Source organism: Talpa occidentalis, unplaced genomic scaffold (genome assembly GCF_014898055.3).
Source record: "Talpa occidentalis isolate TD23 unplaced genomic scaffold, MPIMG_talOcc4v2.1, whole genome shotgun sequence".
NCBI classification, from domain to species: domain Eukaryota; kingdom Metazoa; phylum Chordata; class Mammalia; order Eulipotyphla; family Talpidae; genus Talpa; species Talpa occidentalis.
Genome location: NW_026555331.1, coordinates 96,908,482 through 96,929,356, shown reverse-complemented (window position 1 = coordinate 96,929,356; position 20,875 = coordinate 96,908,482). Strand labels below are relative to the sequence as shown.

Below are 20,875 nucleotides of genomic sequence, written 5' to 3'. Positions count from 1 at the left end.
TTTTCATATAATAAAATCAATATTCTTGTATTCAGTCAAACAATATTTAATATAATCAATATTCAATTTTATTTATTTCATATAATAAAATCAATATTCATATAATAAAATCAATATTTCATATAATAAAATCATATATGGACTTCAATGGTCAAATATAGCAGTTATGAGCCAGCATCAGGTATACATGAAATTAATCAAAGTATTTGGTATTGTGCCATTTTACCTTTCTTTTAAAGAGAGCCCAATTTATTTGACTGTATTACAATACATTTACATAAAAGAATTCAGAGTTTTAAAAAAAAGCTCATTGTAAATATAGGACACTGAATTAAAAATACACTCTTTACTCCACATATACCTTGAAGCATATATTCACGTTCATGTTCACTTTCTACACAACCAACAACTATTGCCGGCTGGACAGAAAGACTCATATTTAACTTCACATCCCCTTAAATCATCTCTGTTTCTTCTCCCTCAGGAGGAGTGAGGTACATACACTCAACATTTTTCCTTTTTTATCTCACCGATCAGTAAATGTTCCTTCTGGACATCTGTTCATTATATATGTATGAATGTATGTATGTATATACCATTTTTATAGTTTTTTTTTTTTTTTACACAAAATACTTTACCTCTTTGGTAGTTACCCTAACAATAAAATTGTCATTGTTATTCCACACTCTGTTCCATACATAAGATAAAAAGATTAAGAGTGATCTTCCCCAAACAACAATCTCACAATGAACATTACTTTTAGAATAAAACTTGATATAATATAGACCTACCTGAGAATTTCTCTGAGGTGCCCAAAGTTCACATAAGTATCACCATAAAATTTCTCACTTGTTTATCTTCTTGCCATTTGATTCACTCTTCCTAAGCATTAAAATTCTTAAATATACTTAATACACAGTACTGTCAAAATATCTGCATTCATTCATTGTTCGCAAACTTACTGATTACTTTTTAATAGGCTTCCCTAAACTGGGATTTTACCACTTAATATATTCTTCATTAAAATATATTAATGGGATAATATATTCTTCATTAAAAACAAGAGTGGGATAATATATTCTTCATTAAAAAAAAGTAGATACAAGTCAAAACATATGAAAAAGATGCAAAATAAAGGCCATATAGACACTGAATTTGCAACAGTTGCATTGCTTTAAAGTAAGTTTATAATTTGAATTTAACTATAATTCAGGTTCAAAATTTTCCTTCTGGTTTCATCGTTCATTAGTCTTGATAGTATTTGTATTCTTGTCCATTTCAAGATTACATATTGAGGTAGAATACCATTTTAAATGTCTCATTTGGATACAGTTGGTACTGCCATAAATTCTATTTTCCTCTTATTCAATCTGTCCCATTATTTACCTGTCAAAGTTAGGGTGGGAGATAAACCATGTTTGTTCAGTGGATATGGGAGGTGGGAACATAATAAATGTACAAGAACATTTTTTTTAAATTACACACATATATATAAGTTTAATTTCCTACTTGAGAATGAAAGACAAACTTCTATGTAAATTCCAGACTACAACTTTCGGAAATAGAGGAAGTTTTCTGCCATTTACTTAGCCAATTTGTTCTTATTGCTTTTAATATGTTTTTTAGTGATTCCAACACATTCTGCCACAAGAAAAAAAAGTTTGTATGTTAGTTCTAAATTAAATGACTCTTTAAAATTATGCAATTTAACACATTAAATTTATAAATAAAAAAATATATAAATATGTAAATGCAATATGTACATATAGAAAGTACAAACATGGTTTTAACTTCATCTCACTAGAAAGGATAACAGTACTATACCATAATTGTGATGAACATCACAGCTCACACTACACAGGACTGTCCTGTGAGGGCAGAGGTAGGAGCTAAGTAAGAGGAAGGGGAGGGACAGTTGACTGGTTTCCAAAGAGCAGTCCTCATGCAACAGAAGCATTACCTGGGAGGAACCTGTGAAAACTGCAATTCTTGTGCCCCATCTCATTTCTATTAACTCAAAAGCTAGAGATGGGTCTGTTTATAACAGTGATCCCACTACATGTTAAAATTTGAGCGCCACTGGGCTACAGGCACTCAGGGATAAGAGTCCTAGGTAACATTTCATCTGTCCAACCAAATTACTTGAAACCAGTTATATAATGATTGTGACCAAAAACTGGAATATCTATAATATGATAAGTAGAATCACAAATCACAGCTATATTCTCTAATAATTAATTTCCAACTTCAAATTCAACATTTGGAGTTTCTCTTGGGGATGTGGGGAAAGATTGATGAAACAGTAGAATTCCAGAGCAGTTAATCTTGGTGTGGCACTACTGACAGTGAAAATATTAACAAAAGATGTCCTCTTATAAGGCTTGATTATAACATTACACTTGCTTCGATCCCAGGTTTGGGTAACTACATAAGGATAATAAAATGCTAAAAGATTTTTTTAGAGAATATATAACAATTAATTTTTATATAATGATCCAAGCGGAAAATTCTTATAAAATATGTCTATGACTAACCTGTGATATCTGACCATACTCCCTCTTTCTCAAGACTTGGATTATGTTTGTGCCAAAAGTAAGACCCTGTTTCTGGAGAAATGGAGTTGGTTGTGCTGAACACAACACTACATGAGTCACACATTATACTAGACTGGCAGAAAGCAGGTGATGAGATAAAAATTAACTATTTATTTAGGAAAAGTGGATAGCAGCAAAGAAGGATGAGAGAAATATCTTTCCAATATGTCAAAGAGATGGAAGAGTAAATCTACAAGCACTTACAAATCCTCATGGCACAATGTAAAAGCATACAAACATGTATTAGATCGCAAAAACCATGAGTGTGTGAGTTAGCATCCTACATTGTATTTAGTAATAAATATTTACAACTTCACAAAATTCAATCCAAATATTATATCATAATTCCAGTCACAATGCAAATGAAATTAGTTGTCCAGAAAGCAAACTTGGACTACACAACAGAGAATTAGCTATAGAATAAAAATTTCATTATCAAACCAACCAATCCCCATCAGGAAAAAACTTTCATAGTTTCAACTGTTTGGGTTGAAGTAAAACAAAGAAACAATATTCATGGTTTAAGAAGCAACCAGACTGACCGGATTGTACTGGTGAGCTCATCATGGGAATCAGGAGTACTGATGGGCTGGGATTTGGACTCACAGCTGTCTTCCTTCAGCTGGTAATGTCTGCTGAAAGGAGTTGGTAGAAGAGATACCTAGAATGTAAGAAAAATAAATGTGTATGATAAAGATAATGTCATGTCACAAAGGAAAGAAACAGAACTAGTATTGAGTCTCAGCTCAGTTAGGGATCATTGAAACATTCATATTAACCTCCCAGGTGCCTTAATTCATCATCCGTAAAAGCCCAATTTTACCAGTCTTGTTGAAAGCACCAGAATATTAGGAACACAAAAATATTATTAGGAACACAAAAATAAAATGATAGGTGCAGAAGGATCCTGTAAATGGGAAGCACTCACATAATTATAGTTTCCTATTCCGTAGTCGATATAATTTGCTAACTGTTATCATTAGAAAAATTTAAAATATTTTGTGAATTATGGATATAAGTACACTTTTGCATCGTATTATAATGACTATTGTAAAAGTTTCCTTTTAGAGAAAGGGCTGCTTAAAGAAAATAAATTTTAATAGGCTGAACATAGGAACAAATAGGTCATAAACTGTAAGAGTGACAGAAAATTCCAATTCCAATTCTATTTGTTCTACAAGTATTTTGCAGTTTTCTTCTAACTAAAAGTAAGCATAGCCATAGTCTTTCTATGAGTGGCACTAACAGGATGGACTTCTTGAAAGGAATTTAAGGGACTTTCCTCTTTTTATTTGAATGTGCTTTCACTTCTAGACACTTCAGCAAAGGAAAAGGAATTGGAAGGGCATTTTCCTAACAGTTTACTGGAATGTCAAAGTTTAAAAAAAGAAGAGGAAGAAGAAGCTTTTAAAGTTGCACTTAATGAGTTTCTTACCAAAATAGTATATCCCAATTGCACTATTTTTACAGACAGAGTGCTATAACTCTGAAAATCGTACATCTCTTTATCTTGAGAATACAACATATTTATTGTGACTCGTTTTCCCATCAGTATTTTGAAAGTGTTATTACTATTTTTGCCCAAATGTATAAAGCAGGATATAAATACATATTTCCTTTGAAGAACTATATAACATCACTAAGAATACCTATAATACTTCAATTGGTCTATAAATAGGAATATGCTTGTTATTAAAAGTTACATAGAGTTCTAACAGACTAGTTCTCATCACATCTTTAGTGCTAGATATATATTAAGATTCAGCAACAATAAAAATATGCATCTTTATAAGTTTCTTTTAAAATGATACTGATGTGCTTATTTTATAAGCATTATTTAAAGAATCTTATTTTCCATCTTGATGAGAAAGCAGTATTTCCACAAAAAGATGAAGAGAAGAAAAACTTTTGACTTTTGTATTAGCAAACATTTTGACATTGGCTTCTAAATTTAAAAAAAAGCCAATGTCCTATTTTAAGGTAATAACATCATTTGCATAGCTCGTTATGGTTACAAACTACTTTTAGACATATCACAATTTGAGTATTATTTTCACTTAATAGATGTTTGTAACTCTCCTTTCCCCTTTATAGGTGAGAAAATTGAAAGTCATATTCTTCATTAAAAGGAAATAAAGCAAAAGCAAAGCAAAATTTAGTGAGATTTAAATTTATGGATTAAAATTAATGAGTATGGTCATTAAGATTTTTGTCATTTTTATTTTTTTACATTGTAGTCTGAAACATTTCATAAATGCTCTTGATACAGTCTTGATTTTCAAAGGTATAGTTTGATTTTAAGATAAAAATAACAAAAACAATGGACAAGAAACATAAGAATAAAACTCAAGCAACAATGGAAGGTGCCTTCCATGAAAGCGATACTCTCTGATTAAAAAATATTTTGTTAATCTATAATGTCATTTTTGTATAACTGACACTTATATTTACAAACACAACTCAGTTTAACAAAAGCTTCCCAGTTTAACAGTGGTAATGCCAAATCCAAGGTTTTGCTATTTGTCCCAAAATCTGAAACCAAAAAGATGTTTCCATTTCCACACACCTCAGACATCTATTAACACAAACAACACAATTAACGACTGTCCATAATATGCTGACTCATGGCTAGTTACATAATCATTGGGTTTTTGCCTTCACAGTTCTAGACTTGAATTGAAAAGCAAATCTCAAATGGAAATATGAATTTGGCTTCCAAAATATCATTATACATCTTTTAAACACTGAAATGGCTGTATTTGTCATTCATTATTTTTAATGAGTGCCTAATTATGGCATATTATTCTAACATTATGAAAGCTTTTGCTATCTGAATAGTAATAAAAAAATTTCATAGAATTTCTATGTTGATACATACTAGTTTCCATTTATTTTATTTCCATTTCCAATGAGCCATATTAAACCAAAGTTATCATGACAATTCCAACTGAAGAACTGAAGTATGGTCAGATAGAGAACTCTCCTAATATGTTCCAAGATATCCATCCTCTACACGTGTACATTGTGTGTGTGTGTGTGTGTGTACTTGTTATAGGTTTGTCAATTCCCTTTTTCTCAGACCAATGGTAACTCCCCTTTCTCAGCCAATAATATCAACTGATTAGCAGCCTTATTTGCTCTCTAAGGGGCAAAATTTTTACAAAATCTGATAGAAATTAAGACAATTTTTAGCTGCTAGGAAAAAAAGAGGGGCCAGTGGGGGGACTGTGAGAATGGGCTATGTGTAATTAAATTTTCCCATACTTCGTTATCAAAATGAGTTGCATAAAAACAGCCCATTTTCTTAGAATGGGGAAGCTTTCCCCTAGTATGTTAGTCATTCTTATGATAGCCTGAATTAGAAATAATAAGAAACTGATCTTTAGGAAACAGATAAGAAAAAAAGTACTTATGATTTTTTGGTGAGGACAGATTATTAAAGAATAGATAGAAATACACTTGCTTTCAACTAATAATTTCAACTAATCTCAACATTAATTTGTCCAGGCTGTAAAAAATACATATGTACACATGAAAGGAAATAAGCACAAGCACAAAGAGCAAAACTGCTGCTATGAATTGAGATCCAAAATTTTACCTATTGAGATCCAAAATTGTTATTTTGGCTCTTGACTATATTCCTAAAGTTACCTGGAATTTAGCAAAGGCAATTGCCAAAAGGAGTGAAATCTTGCAATGTCTTAGCAGCCAGCAAAGGACAAGACAGTGACACAGGACTTTGCCCTAGCCCACACTGTTCTCATTACATCACTGAGCTTCTTGTTCCATAACCATTCCACCTACATGGCCTTTTCAAAAATAATATCCTGGCAAATCAGCAGTTTTATAGGTCACAAAGAATTTACACAAGGACCTTCATCTCTGACCTTCACAATAGCTCTTTGGTGTACAGAGTAAACCATTATTATTCCTATTTTACAGAAGAGGAACTTTAAGTTTAGATGTTTCAGGGATTTGTTCTCAGACACAGTTGGGAAATGGGAGGGCATATCTTCTGGCTCTTGGCCCAGAGCTCTCTTTTTTGCATTACAAGGAATACAGGTCATTCTAACAAGCTACTTGAACATCAAGACCTTGACCTAGTCATGACAATTTCAGCAGTGATTCATTTTGAGTTATAAGTCTTCTTTACCAAAAAATCTCCCTAGCCATTTAATAGACAACTTAGTCACAAAAAGATGATAAATCAAAATGCTGGGATGTCTGTAAGAACTCTTATAGTACAAGTTTTCGAATTTGACTTAGAATTCATGTTCCTTGATTACCACAATCTTTCCTTTGACTTTTTAACTATAGTCAGAGCTTCTTATTACAGTTTTCATTTTTCCTTTTCGGCAACTGGTATTATGTTGGACAGTATACCACTAAGAAAACAGAATGCTTTAGCAGTCTTTGTAGCTAACAAAAATGATGCCTCTGCCACCTATCATTCCCTAACTTAGGATGTCTTAAGTGAAATGCACAGTTCAGTCTAAAAAGCCATTCAAACTCACCAGTAGGTTCTTCCCTTCTCAGATGGAATCACTAATCCCGATTCCTCTCTACAGTATAGAGGCTGATTCAGTTCACAGTCCCTGCACAGATATCTTATTTAGTGGAATAAGCCTACTGTTTTTTTTTTTTTTAAGATTTATTTATTTATGCATACAAGAACTAGGGCAGAGGCCAGAGGTGTAGGGGTTGAGAGGATTCACCAGAAACAGAGTGGGGAGCAGAACAGGTGGATAGACTGAAATAAACTGTTGAGGGGAGCATTGGGCGAGACAGGAGAGGTCTGCTGTGCCATATGGGTAGCTCCCTGGTTGTCCAGGGATCAAACTGTCCAGGGATCAAACTGTTGCAGTGGCTTTGGATAGCTTCACAGTGCTGTGCTTAACCCTTGCACCACCAGGGAGGCCCAGAATAAGCCTACTGTTTCAGTGCATTGAGCACCAGGAGATTCACCACACCCAAGGTCTTTCTCAAACCTCAGAATCTGAAATTCTTTGATAATTTCATCTTTAGAGAAAACACTAAAAATTGCCCTTAACATTCTATTCAAACACCACTGAGTACAAACAAAAGACTCCATTATCTACTATGGGAACTCAGATTCTAATTCATTACTCTGTTTCTTACATTTCTTATAGTCACCAATGCCAGAACAATGCCCTTTTAAGACTATCTTTCATATCTGGGCCTTCCTTTCACTTTCAATGAATGCTCAAGTACCCATTTCTTCTTGATTAGATTCTTTATCTAGCCTTATATCTGGTATCGCTGCCTCCATGGAATAGCTGAATGAATAAATAAGCAGTAAATAAAATTTGGTGACCTGCAAACTTCTTAGATGGCATTTAAATTCGTTCATAATTTGTTTTTTCCCACCCCATTTTCTCTCCTTTTTTTTTTCCTTACACCTCATGCCTATGGTTGCAGACATCTGTCATTATTCCTAAGGTAACATCATTAACTACTGCAAAGGCATAAGCAGTGCCTAATCAAAACCAGCATTTGTATAAGCACCCAAGTGGCTATAGTAAAAAATACCAGCTGACTATGTCTTGATTATGCCTGCATAGTATCACTCACATTCTCATTTCCATGTTCTTATACCTCCTTTCCTAACAGGATACTATTACCACTTTTCTACCCACCAACTCAAATTCTATAAGGCCATGTTCAAATGAAAATTCTTAACCAACCACTCCAAGTAAAAGAGCAGGAACTCCCTAATCTATGTTCTCACTGTGTCTTATTCCATGCTTATAACACCTCCTATGTTAGATAACAAGAACATTTCTTATGTTAATGGAGTACTTATATATTCCATAAAACCACTGTTCTTCAATTCAGGGATTATAATATATAACATATATCACTCTTGATGAATGAGTTAACAAAGAGAAAGGACTATAAACCAATGAATCTGTAGTTAGCTGATTTTGAAGTAAAATTATTTATCCAATTTTCTAGTAAAGAGTTCTGAAGAACTAGAATGGAACCCTTTGATGTGAATCACAGAAAGAAAGAAAAATACTCTAGAGTTTGGGCAACCACCTAAGAGCAGGTCCAGACAGGGTGGGTGTTCCCTATCTGGATTTGGGGAAGACACCAGACATTCAAAAAATTTTGCCCACGAATATCTTAGAGTTTAAGGAATGTCATTTTCTAGGCTTTTTACTCCAATCATTGGGTGGGTTCAGTTTCTCACCTCCTCATTAGCTTCAATCTTTTCTCCACCCACTCGCCCCTAACTAAATCTACTTCTTTATTAGACAAGTTCTACAAACTCATGGTTATATCAAAACAATCAACCACCATTCATTAAGTCACAGGACAATGGGATATAGAGATATAGGGATGTCTGTTCCCCTTTAACTTAGTGGCAGAAGCAGGATTGTGCCAATAATGCTTCTGACATTTAAGTTGTCTTAGGCTAAAGGATCCCAGGGATGCTGGGAGCTGGGAACTGACAGGCACAGCCCAGGATCACACCAATGTTGCAGGAGTGATTTAACCTCCCAATTCCACAATGGATACTGGTGCTCCAAATCACTGAACACACTCCTTTCAGCTCATCCTGGCCTATGGGAAGTTACCTATGTAAGACTCCTGGTTTCACTCTCTTGCTGACTACCAGAGGTTTACTAACTTCACCTTTAAAGCACAGCTAAGAACAGTACAGAACATGTCACCCGCAGGGCCACGCATCTCACATACCTCTCTGTGCTTACATTTTAAAAAGCAAATAACAAGCTCCTTTCTAAGACTTTCAGAACTATTTAAGCACAGGCTACATTCTAGGGTGTAATACAGAGCGGGAAATGCAGCTTGGGAGGTTAGTTATGCATATATTTTGCATATTTAAGATCAGATTCAGTAGTCTATACTATAAATATAACTCAATGGTAACATCTAAAAATACATAACATAATCAGGAATGGTCGACTGGATATTTCATTTCACAAGAAAAACTTCTGCCAACTGCGATACCTGCACTAATAAAAATAGACCTTTTCTTAGTAAGCCTTGATTTTAAAACATTGGGATTAGTCACAAGGTTTCCAGTACCCGCATCATACCCCAAATAACTTCTATATAACAAAGACCATTTTATCCAAAAGCCTAACTACACTGATTTTTATTGGCTCACCTTTGAAGACCCCTACCTGCAACTTCCCTCCTTGGACAATAGCAGAAAGGAAGTCCTAGTCACCATTATCATCATCTCAGTTTAAAAAGAGAATCACAATACCCAGAAACTGCAGGACATACAAGACTCCTTTTCAGTCATGGCAAAAGGGCTATTAAAAAAAAAAAAAGCTTTGTCCACCTGTAAATATACGAGACAGAAGTCCAAAATAGAATTGTGAAAAGGGAGTAATAGTAGAAGTGAAGAAACTTGTAACAGACAACCTCTGATACCCATGCAGCAGGAGGGCTTTGTAATTCACACACTATAACCTTTCCCGCAGAAAAGTGCCCATCAAGCATGCTTAAAAGAATCTGGTTCCTGGTCTACTACCTTGCTGGTGTGCAGACACAGGTTATGATTAGCTAGACAAATACAAAAGACCTTTACCCATCATTGCAATTTAGATTGACGTGGTTCTCTTTTTCAAACTTCAATACATTAAAACATTTTTTTAATGCTGCCTACCTCTTCAAGATCTGATACTCCTGCATGCAGCAAAGTGCCCATGTAAAATGTCTCACTGGGTAGGTGGTCTGGAAGTCAATTAACCTTTCTAGGCCTCAGTTCCTTAACAAGATTTAACTCATCAGGTCCTTGTAAGGCTTGGAGAAAATAAATGTAAAGTAATTGGTAAAAAGAAGTGCTCAAAAATATTGGTTATTATTATAAAAATATAAATTGTGTTTTACATCAGTCCAAGTTCCATACCAGGAGAAAATAATGCTATGCGAAGCCTCTTACCCTGAAAGAGCATTCACAGCACAAATACTCATCTTTTTCATTCCACGAGGGCTACAAAAGGGATCTAATTACTAAAGCTTTTTTCCTTTCTCTGCTTCTTTCTTCAGAAAGCAAATGTGTACTCTAAGGGAATATACTGTGCTATTGTTTATTTATGCTTATACCATGTTCACGCTAATTTTTCATTGATGTTACTTTAAAAAAAAAAAAAAAAACACCAGTATTGATGGAAAGGAAGAGTCAAATATCAACAACAATTAAGTAACAACTATCATTTTGCAGAAATTTTAAGAGAAACATGAAATACATCCCCCAAGCACTATGCAAATCCTTCTGTAAGGAACTTGTCTATCACTTAATGAATCATCTTGGGAATTTCAGTGTGCACTAAGGCCTCTTTTGGGAGTAGGGCTTCACTGATCATTTTACTCATTGCTGTAGTGGTCAGTCCCAGTGCTTGATCCATGTGGTCACTGATACCTTTTATTCCTCATCCCCTTATCTTTGACCCTCTTTTCTGCTCACCATGTATTTCTTTTCTCCCTTTTCACAGAACCCACCCTCACTGAGTTGACTATACCTCTCATCTCCCATCATTTTCACTTCCTCATCCACTTCCAAATAACTCTATTTCATGTCTAATATTTAACTCAATTTCACCTCTCTCTGTTTATTTCCTTGCCTATACTTCTCCCTTTCCCATAGAGGCTTCCATTAAACCTGTGCAAATATCTTACGACACAATGAAATTTCCAGAATACATATAAGAAATGAACCATCATAGAGATCTTGTTTTTTTAACTCCAGCCTACCAATTAGTATTGACTTTGCTAACTTGCACATACCTTACATTTGTATTCCGTTAAGATCAATGCAGGTTTATTCTATCGAATAACCCTTTGAGGACCATATTTAGCACAGGAATAAGTTTTAACCATTTCCGAATTTAACATGTACTTTTTGAGTACTAACTACCAATGTTCACTAGACAGATGAGAGGGGAGCAAAGATAGTTCCTCCCTCAGAGATTTCAATGAGGGATTTTTCTGAGTGTGGCCCAAGGGCTCCCCCAAAAATATAGAGTTAGACACAGGGCCAAGTTAACACCTCCTCTATATATACTCTCAGACTAAGGCCAGAAACCGCATTTTTAAAAAGCATCCATCATGATTCTTAAATGAGGTAATACATGAGAACCACCAGAAAAAACAACATATATGAAAATTAAGAAACAAAATACTAAAACATGAAGTCACACAATAAAAAAGTACACTGCTTTTGTGTCTAACAGACATTAAAGCAAACTCTATTCCACTACTCCACAAGCAAATTATTTAGCACTTTAACCTTTAGTTTCCTCACTGGTAAGTTGCTGGTTCTAAAGTCCACTTGCAGGATCACTAGTGATGAATGACATATATTTTTTTAAATACTTAGCATAGTTTTCAGCAATGTTCAGATATTATCACTGCCAGGGACTCTACACTGCAGCCCGAATAGGTATTAGTACTTAACAAGGAATAGGACAGCAATAGTGCTATAGCATTAGAGAGATTTCACTGTGCTTAAGGTAAAAGGAGGCTGTACAATGGAAGAACTGGCATTTAGATTTAGAACACTAGAATTTTTTTCAAATATGTATGGCTGGTAAAAAATGTCCTCCTTTCCCCAAAGTGCCTCAAGTCCTAATTCAATGAATTGTAAATAATTAAGAAACAATTTTTAAATTACCTTGCTGTGTCCTTCAACTATTTCATAGTTAAAATGATCTACTTTGTATTTCCATATTATAAAACATTTTAAGTGCTCAAATTATCTCAAGTTATATGCTAATAATAGGATTTACTAGTTTGTTTTATGCAGCACATTTCATTCCCAATGAGATGGTAGAATTTTATGCTGCTTCTTAAGTGTACAATGTTACTTATACACAAAATGAAAGTGCTGACCTCCTGCTAGAAGGGGGAACTCACTCTTTGGGTTACTATACTATTTTTACGGATGAGCTGCACCTTTTCTATAATCTCTTGAAAGGATCATGTGAAAGATGTCCACAACAGGTTAGGAAGGCTGCCATTAGCAAAGATGAAAATTCAAAAGTTCCAGGAAGTTAACTGGCTTATGAATGATTTAAGCCTCTTGATCCCATTAGTAAAACACACTTATCAATTAAACCAACTCACTCAGTCAACCCTATTTAAACTTCATTATTTGTGTGAGGAATAAAGAACAACAACAACATTTCAAAAAATAGAGAGAAGTTTCAAATTATAAACCTAAAAATAAGGTAATAACAATTACTAAGTATATTAAATACCGTCCAAGAACGCAAAACAAACTCAGCATTCAATCTACAGAACATATTTATTCTCTCTGAGTGAGGAAACCTCCTTTGAAAATGAGAATTCGCATAAAAACAAAGAAGTTAACGCAACTCATTTTATTGCTGGCAACTTCTATTAATGTCATGTAGGGGAAGAGATGGTCTTTGCTTTCATATTACAATTTTCAGAAAAATATACATATGTGTATGTGTGTATGCATGCATGCATGCATGTATGTATACATACTCTAAAATAGACTGAGACAGATCAACATACATAAATAGTTCAGTGCAACACCTGTAACAGTCCTTAAGACTATATCAAAGTCCATGATGTTGATCAGGTGGGTAAATCATATCAGTTCCTAAGTTATTTAAATTGTCAGTTGCCAGGCAACGACATTTTCTGTCAACTGTCACTTTTAAGTTGTTCTGCAATACTCCCTAAAGAAAAAAAAAAGTGAAAATTTTTGAGATGTTTATTTTGGGCATAAGAAATGCACTTAATTTTATTCCTGAGCTAAAGAATCTGAGAAATGAGTGACACTGAGAAAATAAATATGTCTAATGAGCTGGAAGAAGGGCAGTGTATGGTACAGGTAGTGATGTGGGCAAAAACACAAACAGAAAAGTTGCAAGACTTTGCTAAGGCAAGTTTACCTTTTGGAAGGACCTGGTCCAGAGTAGAGACATGTGTATGACAGAAGCCTTCTAAAATAAAATGTGAACTCTCAAGGAAACACGTGATTCTTAACAAACTGATGGCTGGTATTTCATACTCATCACTGAAGATGGATAAGTGTTACAGTCATAGTCATGAGCTATGCCTGGCTTCTGATACTGCCTTTTATTCATAGATAGTCGAAGAAAAGCAATTTGTTACCCTCTCATGAAAATGTCTTCATATAAATGTTGTTTTATTTTCTTGGATATAAACCAGCATTAATTATTTCACTCAGTCCAAGAGTTACCCACCAGTAGTAACGTCTCTTCAAAGTATGGCAGACTCCTAAGTCACAAAGATAATGATGAAGTATATATGCAGTTCACTCTGTCAATACAATGAGTTCTAGAATTGCCACTCCTCGTCTCTCTGAGCCTTTTCTGAACCAGATCATCTCTAAGATCTCCTCAGCAATAATGTTTCATAAATTCATCAATCTCTGAACTGCATATTTCCCAACAGCAGCCCATGTAAAACTTAGCCTACCCAAAATCAGATTTGTTTATGCTGCCACATCTCATAAAAATAGATACAAAACATAAATATCTAGGGGCAAAGACAATTTTTAAATAATTTGCTCTGTTGCACAAACATTTTAAAAATAAAAAGGGACATCTTTGTGAATTCAAGTGGAATATTATTTCTTTAACAAGTCAGAATTGGACAACTTTGGCCAAGAAAAGAAATAAAAAATTGTAAAGATAAATCACACAGAGGAGAAAATACAATGAAAATAGCCAGTAAAGAATTAACAATGGAAATATTAAAGAACACCTACAAATCAGTAAGAAAACAAAATAGAAAAGAACAGTCTAGAAATAAAAGAAAAGGAATGGGAAATGAACTGAAAATTTTAAAAGAGCCAAAAATTATATGAAAAGATGCCAGATATGATACCACATCATACCCATCAGATTGAATATCACAGTTAAAATCTCATAATCCTCCTGCTGTCAAGGATTTGGAACTAAATTCTCATAATTAGAACAGCAATTTTAGTGTATCTAGTCAAGGGAATATTTATAATACCCTCTGAGGGACAGCAGATTAATGCCCCCCACCTAAGATGTTCATGACCTTATACCCAGAACCTATCAATATGTTACTTACCATGGCAAAGGGATACTAACTTTGCAGATGGAATTACAATTGCTAATAAAATGGCCTTAAAATAGGGAGATTATCCTTGATTATTCAGGTGTGGCCAATGTATTCACAAGGGTTCTTGAAAGAGAATGGTGAAGGCAGAAGAAGACAGGCAAACAGAGATGTGACTATGGAACAATAGTCACAGAGATGTAGTATTGATGACTTGGAAGACTGAGGGCACAACCCAACAAATTTGAACACTCTGCAGAAGCTATAAAAAGTAAGAACAGATTCTCTACTACAGGTTCCAAAAGAAACACAGTGCTGCCAACACTTAGATTTGAGCCCACCGAGATCCATGGCAAGTTTATAATTTCTGTAACTATAAAGTAATAAACATGAGTTTTTAAGGGAGCAGGTTTGGGGCAATATGTTTTAGCAGCAATAGGAAACTAATAAACGATCTAGCAATTCTACTCTTAGAGAAATTCTTTCACATACTTCTAGGGCAAAATTCCAAGAAAATTCATAGCAAGACTATTTAGAACAGAAATTTTGAAAACAATCTAAGTGTTCATCAACAGCAAAATTGATTTGAACAGCAGAACATAAACAGCAGAATTACTGTTGTAATTTACATAATAGAGTAATATATAGTAAATTAAGATAAAGGACCAATATCAACCTGGATACATAACAAAACCTAATGAAATAATAAGCTAATGCATTATTTGTATAATGTTCTTTTGAAGATGATATGATATTTGTGGATAAATATATTATGGTTAAAGAATAAATAAATGGATGGGAATGATAAACACCATACTCAAAACACTAGGTGTGAGTGAAGAATGCTCTAAGTTCATTTTAAATGCTTTATTTCTTTTAAAACAAAAAAAGTCAAGTTAAATAAGACAAAAAGATCTGAGTGCATGGTGAGTAGATTATTATTAATTTTATTATTCATAATTTCTGTATTATGAGATATTCGACAATAAAAACACAACACATGCCACAAAGATGTTTTTTCCATGTGCCCAATGGCAAACAGGCAAACTGATTCTTCTCAAGTTCACAGAAAATGACCTCACCTAAGGAAGTATCCCTATTTAATTGCCAATTACAAGATAAAAATACCAAAAAGTAAATATCAATATTTGACCCAATTTTTATAACCTTCAAATGTACACTGAAATAAGCAGATTTTTATTTTTCTTCTTATTTTAAGCTATTTCATCTTAAGTCAAGAAATAATTCACATTGGGAGAGTTTCTTCTGCATGTCACCAAATTGGCACATCCAAGTATGAAGAGGTCTATTTGTAAGTGGATATTTATGAAATGGACAATAAAAAATATACTGTCACCTTTCAGTCAGATGAGTGAGGTGGTTCACTTAGAAATAAAGTGCTTAGGGCCTCAGTGGTGGCACAAGGGGTTAAGTCTCAGCACTGTGAAGCTATCCACAGCCATTGCAGTACAAGTTTGATCCCCAGCCAGGGAGCTACCCACACGGCGCAGCAGACCTCTCCTGTCTTGCCCAATGCTCCCCTCAGCAGTGTATTTCAGTCTGCCTGTTTTGTTGCCCACTCTGTCTCTGCTGAATCCTCTCATCCCCACACCTCTGGCCTGTACCTCAGTCTTATATGCATAAATAAAAATAAATCTTTAAATATATATCTATAGTGCTTAGGTAATTTGTTAAATAGACAAAATAACATTATATATTATTGTCAACCCTCCATCAATAAGGGTTAATAAGCCTATTAGCTAAAACACATGAATACTGAAGAAAAAATATAGATCTTGTTGTGGCTTAATAGTTTTCCTTTATTATTTATACTTCTCTCAAACATTTCAATTTCTGTTTTTCAAGTAGCAATGCCTATCTAATACCCTAAGAGCATTATGAGAAGATTAGGAAATGACTATTCTGCTTGTGAAATTGTAAAAAATGAGGGGGTTTTCCACTTTTCCTCCTAAACTACAAGACTTTAACTCTTTCTCTGGGAAATATTCATAACTTAAATACTGGCACTAAATTGTTTTTGCTAGAAGAAAAAATAAACACAAGAATAATCCAAGAATAATGTATGACTTAAATATGTGACATGGGAAAAAGCAGAAGCAATTGCAACCCATTATTTTTCAAATACGGCTAACTTAATCTCTTAAAAAACCAAGGTCTCTTTCTTTTAAACCTGAGAAAACGAAATTAATTATATTTAGTTCTGAGTGGTACACAATTTAATACCTGTATCTGCCAAATGCCAACCACTACATAAAACTCTTCCATAAAATTGAAAATGAGGAAAACTAAACACATCTATGAAGCCAACATTATTCTAATTACAAATCCAGACAAGGATGTAACCAAAAAAGAAAACTGCTAATGAACAGAGATGCAAAAAGCCTCAACAAAATCTTGGCAAATCAAATTCAGGAATATATTAAAAGGAACAATTATCACGATCAAGTGTTATCTATCTAGGGATGCAAGGATTACTTAACATATGCAAAATAATAAATGTGATAAACTATATCAACAGAAGAAAGGACTGAAGTCATGTAAAAAAAAATAAATCGCCCCAACCAATAATTCTAAATAGTTAAATTCAAGACTGGCCATATTAGTATGCCTAAAATATAAGATAAACATATAAGTCCAGTTCGCTTCAATTAACATAGTATTATTTGCTTCAATTAACATAGTATTATTTAGTGTACTAATGGACTAAAAAGCCCACCTAAAAGCAATTTAAGAAACATCCCTGCTAGATAATGACCTTGTAGTCAAAGTTTATCCTCTTGATTAATGATATTCATTTATGAACATTACTGCATTCCGGAATCATCTGATAGAGCTTTCCTCTTCATAAGAGCACATTTCTCGATCTTATGTCTTGTTTCCTTTTTCTCCAACCAATCATCAAGAATATCATTTTTTTGGGGAATCAGCATTCCTGCATATTTCCCATTGCCCTTTCTCCACAGAAATGTCATTTCATTTTTCATCCACTTTCTCAGGGAGTCTTCCTTTTCTGACTAGGATCACTTCCTTTTCAAGCATCTGTTTCTAGTCTTCCTAGGTGCAGCTTTTAAAATTAACACAATAGGAGGCCTCCCTGGTGGCAAAAGGAGTTAAGACGCAACCTATGAAGCTGTCCGCAGCCTCTGCTGCAAGAGTTCGATCCCCCCGCCTGCCAGGGAGCAACCCACATGGCACAGCAGCCCTCTCCTGACTCGCCTACTGCTCCCCTCAGCAGTGTACTTTGGTCAATCTGCCTGTTCTGTTTCCCACTCTGTTTCTGGTGAATCCTCTCACCCTCCACACCTTTGGCCTATACCCCAGTTCTCATATGCATAAATAAATAAATCTTTTTAAAAAATTAACACAATAGGGATTTCTGAAACCATACTGAGTGCTCTTTTCTTTACAGGAATTTCCCAATCACCTCTGCCAGATCACCTCCACCTAAATTCATCCCACGTCAAAAACTAACCAAACCAATTCTATTACTGAATACAATATAAGCACTTAAAAGATGCTGTCTACATTAAACTGCGATACACCTCTCTGTAACTTCTATTTATTGGCCTACTACATGCAGTCTTCTATGGATAATACAGAATCTCTTTGTTGCATTAGTCATTCAATTATTTGAATGCTATTATGTTTCCTTCAAATATTAAATACCTTCTATCCATTCAAATAAGTCTTTAATCCTAATACCTTTCAGTCCCATAAATATGCACAGCTTTCACTACAAACTGATGTTAACCTAAGATATGATTGGCATATGCCTGGACAATATCTTGGCATATGCGAAATAGTATAGTCCACACCAGCTCAATCAGTCTAAAAGCATACTCACGACATAGCTTTGGGTTTATTACTTCAAATTATTTATATCCATGTGAAATCATCTTATTTGTTTATTGTTCCTTTACTGTCTGTCTCCTACACCAGACTAAAAAACTCCATAAAAATAAAGATGATATCTATAATTCACAGGAACCAGAGAACAGTGCCTGACATATGACAGACAGCCCACACATAACGTCGATTCTACAAATAAGTTCTACCTAAAATATTGCTTCTCAACAAATTTTCACCTGACATATATATTCAGGATCACTTAATGAACTAAATCATGCAACTGCCTTAGTGCTGGCCATAAATTATGGAAACATAAAACAAGTGAATTAATCTTGGTAGGCAGAAAGTGTTTTGAGAGTCGGTAATAAGATGAGTCCTAGAAGAGGAACAAAAGGATATTATTCAAAATATACATTTATAATAAACATGCAGTACTGAAACATCTTTTTGCTTCATTTTTTTATACTTTGGGATGTTCGAGGCTTTAAGGAGGCTGAAAGAAATGCACTGTAGTTACAGGGACCAGCATGTGGGAACACTGCAGAAGTCAGAAAAAAAAGGCAATCTAGGAACTACTAGTCTGTAGAGGTGAGTCCTGAGGAGACAGGAAGAAGAAAGGCAAGGAGTGAGGCTGGAAAGAGAACCTCATAGATCATGCAAAAGACAGCCATAGGCAGTGATGGCAGCACTTAAACAAGAAGATAACCTAATTGGGTTAACATTTAGGAAAAAAAAAAAAGAATCTGCCTATAGCAGAGGAGGGGATGACTAGGGACAGGAAGACTAAGTATGAAGTGCCAGTAGAATTTCAAATAAAAGGTAAAGGCAAACTGAAAGCAACAATAGAAATGGAGCTGGACTGACTGGAGAGAGTGGAGCTCAGAGCTATTCAAGAAGGTAGGGCCAACAGCACTAAATAATGAAGGGGTGACTAAGGAGAGAAGTCAGAGATGACACCCAAGGTTTCTCATTTGGTGAAACAGAAAGAGGTCCTACTCACAGAAATCAGGTATAAGAAATGAGGAGCAGTCAGCTCAGAGGTCTACTTTTTCTGAACTGAGGATTTAAATATATCAATATAACATGTTAATGGTTCCCTCTAAGAAACTGGTATTCAAGCTTATTATATCTTTATTAGCCTTCTTTAAATTGTCTCTCTCTCTCTTTATATATATATATATATATATATAAAATATATATTCATAACTGGAAAATGTTTTCTATATCCACAATTTTTCAATAAAACTGGTTCAATTATTTTGTTTATTTACTGCCCACTGAGGAATCTGAAAGTCACTAAAATCAAAGTTGGGTATGACATGCAAAGAATGGGGGAAGGAAGGAAAGAGGAAAGGAAGAAGGGAAGGAAGTGGAGAGAGAGAGAGAGAGAGAGAGAGAGAGAGAGAGACAAAGAGAGAGAGAGCAGTGTTATCACACTTTCAGGCATAAAACTATATTACAAAAGCTGTAGTAATCAAAACAGCATGGTACTAGGATAAAAATGGACACATAGACCAATGGAATAGAATTTATAACCCAGAAATAAACCCACACTTACATGGACAGTAAATCTAACACAAAAGAGACTGGAGTATACAATGGAGAAAGAAAGTCTCTTCAACAAATGGTGTTGGGAAACGAAGAGAGCCACATGGAAAAGAATGAAACAGGCCACTGTACGAACATACCATGTACGAAAATTAACTCAAGATGGATTAAGGTCTTGGATGTAAGACCTGAAACCATAAAATACATAGAAAAAAACCCAGGCAAAACTATCCACAACATTGTTTTCAGTGGTATCTTTGTGGATTCCTCTCCAAAGGCAAAAGAAACAAAAGTTAATATAAACAAATAGGACTACATCAAACTAAAGGGTTTCTACACAGCAAAAGAAACTATCATTAAAACAAAAAGACACCCTAATGAAGGGAGAAAATATTTGAAAACCATACAACTGACAAGAGGTTAATATCCAAGATCTACAAAGCACTCAAACAGCAGAAAGAAAGGGAAGGAAAGACGGAAGGAAGGACGGAAGGAAGGAAGGAAGGAAGGAAGGAAGGAAGGAAGGAAGGAAGGAAGGAAGGAAGGAAGGAAGGAAGGAAGGAAGGAAGGAAGGAAGGAAGGAAGGAAGGAAGGAAGGAAGGAAGGAAGGAAGGAAGGAAGGAAGGAAGGAAGGAAGGAAGGAAGGAAGGAAGGAAGGAAGGAAGGAAGGAAGGAAGGAAGGAAGGAAGGAAGGAAGGAAGGAAGGAAGGAAGGGAAATAGCCCTATTTAAAAATGGACAGAAGAGCTGAATAGACACTTCTCAAAAGAAGACATATGG

General features: G+C 34.7%; 1 protein-coding gene across 1 annotated transcript in view; it reads right to left on the bottom strand.

Annotated features, from left to right (window-relative positions):
- The window catches only part of HDAC9 (histone deacetylase 9), an 853,144-nt gene that overhangs the window by 779,055 nt on the left and 53,214 nt on the right, over nucleotides 1-20,875 (bottom strand). The window contains exon 2 of the mRNA XM_054692408.1: nucleotides 3,137-3,255. The gene's annotated coding sequence lies outside the window, so the exon portion shown is untranslated. The remainder of the gene's footprint in view (nucleotides 1-3,136; nucleotides 3,256-20,875) is intronic.